Here is a 2,547-nt window from a genome sequence, read left to right on the forward strand (position 1 = left end):
CTGCATATTTTCTAAAATAATGAATCGATTTTCAAAAAGTAAGAATCTATGTATAGAGAATTAAAAACCCTTTCTAATGACCCCCCACTTGACCCCCATTCCCATTTGAAAAAATTTAGGGGATAGCACCCCCACTTAGGGGGTTGAAGATTTTGGTATGCTTTTTGAGCCAAAAGTTGTCCCCCTCAGAAACAAATTTGACCTGTTTTTGGATTTTGCCGAAAAGTTCTTTACTACCCTGTAATGCCTTGCGGTACGTTTTCGATGGGCTACCCTGTATATTGATTTGGGACGCCTTAGATTAACTACGGCTAATATCAAGGATCTGGCGATTCAGGACAAACGCAATTAGAAGAGCATTATGGGAACAATAGAAAGGATTATGAGGAGGAAGGAGGCGCAACAAATCGGATAGACGGGTATCGCGCCAAATAATTAACTGAACATCCGGATAAGTCGGGGCAATGAGGTGGTTGTTGCGAAATGTGTTTGGTATGAGTGTTGTTTTTGTTAGCTTTGTTTGTTTTTGTTTGTCTTGTAGATTACCAAAATTGGTCATTTTCTCTGTAGCTTTTATTAGAATTTAATAATAGAAATTACGTCAACTGTGCGACCCCCGATCTTGATGTTAAATCTAAACAGGTAGTTCCGAGATCGCGGATCGGAGGAGGAGGGAGGAGGGTAAAAAAAAGATTAGGTTAGGTTAGGTTAGGTTAGGTTAGGTTAGGTTAGGTTAGATTAGGTTAGGTTAGGTTAGGTTAGGACGTCGTTGAGGGGCTTAGTATACTCGATGAATCCGAGAGCGATGTGGGACGGATGTGACCCGCTGGCTTTGGTCGAAGACGAGAGCAGAAATGAAGCTAAAGCTCTTTTCACTTCTTTATCATCTTTTCTTCCTCTCATTCTCCATACCTTCCTACTCTTCCTTCTTTCCGGGGGTGTCTATTTTGTCTTTGGATCTTGCTCTTCAGCATTTGCTCTCATCTTGGGCGGGATATTTTCTTTATCTACCTTACTATTGGCCTTCCTTGGCCTCTCTTGTTTTTCCGGTCCCTACGCTATTAGGTTACTCGAGGGTTAGGGACCTCTACTTTCTTTCTTGCTTCTCGTCTTCCGGATGGATGGATTCACGTTGACGACCCAGGCTATGAAAGAGCGTTTTTCTCTTTGAAAAATATGGACAGGTCAAAAGAGGAAAGCGCTGCTACGGAGCAGGGGAGGCAAACCCCACTTCTGGTCGGAGATGGGGGATGTAGGGCGGACCCCCGCCGACCGTTATCCGGAGACCGTCATGGGTCTGGGGTGGCTTACCGAGCCCCTACCCTGAGACAAGCGATCGGCAACATGACGGACCTAGCAATGAACACGGCACACGATTCTGAAATAAGGTGGGGCGAGCAACGAAGAGTTTTGGTTGAGGATGAGCGAATACTTCTTGAGGGAGTGTCGAAGAGAGTGCAGGGTAAGTCTGCTCTGACAAAATTAAAATGGTCACCGAGCAAAGCACTTTCGGCACCTTGTTTGCCGACTGAGAAAGTGGGAATTCTTGTCCTCAGTTGGGATGAAGTCGAGGGTCGGTCATTTAAGTCATTTAAGAGAAGGGAAATTGAACCTGAGCTGCAAAAAGACCAAGAAGATGAATTGGCGTTAGATGGGGAGAGGAGACTTGCCTCAACGCTGAGGAAGGTAACTAAGAATGTAGACAAAGAAGCGAGGTTGCTGATGTAGTTAACCCGGGAAAACATGAACACCAAACGTGAAATCCAGAATGCGGCAGTTAAAATGGAGCCTGGATCTCATGATCACAGAAGCGCAACAGGAAATAAAAAAATGGGATCGGAGGGATCTGCAAACTTGAAAGGAACAGCAGAAAACAGAGATGAGTCTGTGGTGGACAAGACGTGCCAGACGAACACATACATACATCTATAATCAAAAAAAATAAGAGACTTACAGACGAGTTAACCAGGCTTAGAGCAGATATAGGCATGCCAGACACATATCAAGGTTTTTTGGAAATCACCAATAAATGTTGGCCGGAGAAGGTCTCTAGGGCCGCCTTTATGGCAGAAGGACATCCAGTGAAGGCTAACAAAGATGCAGACCTGGTAGTATGGTATGATTCAGCACTTGGACTTACCAATATCCTCCGGGATGGGAAAAGCTTTTGAAGCGAGATTTCCGGAGATAGAGGAACTTACTGGAAAAGTTGACACGCTAGTAATAACAACCAAAAGGTTTGCGTGAACAGAGGCTGTCGGGTCGGAAAGATGGGTAAATAGAATTAAGTTAATTGACGATGGAGAGGACTTGTATAACACGTTAATTTACGCTATAGATTGGTGGAAAGGAGCGGAAAAAAATTAGCTCTATACCCTACACTCACTGATCCAGGGGGTGAAAACCTACGCAAGATGGTCGAAGGTATATTCAGAGGAGTAGGCATAAAATGGCCCACGAGAAAGCAGAGGGAGACTAAGAAGGTAGCAAGAGAGATAGGGGCTATCGTGGTGAAAGAGTCGCAAAAGTTATGCCGACCTCTTAAAA

Source organism: Anoplophora glabripennis, unplaced genomic scaffold (genome assembly GCF_000390285.2).
Source record: "Anoplophora glabripennis isolate ALB-LARVAE unplaced genomic scaffold, Agla_2.0 scaffold616, whole genome shotgun sequence".
NCBI classification, from domain to species: Eukaryota; Metazoa; Arthropoda; class Insecta; order Coleoptera; family Cerambycidae; genus Anoplophora; species Anoplophora glabripennis.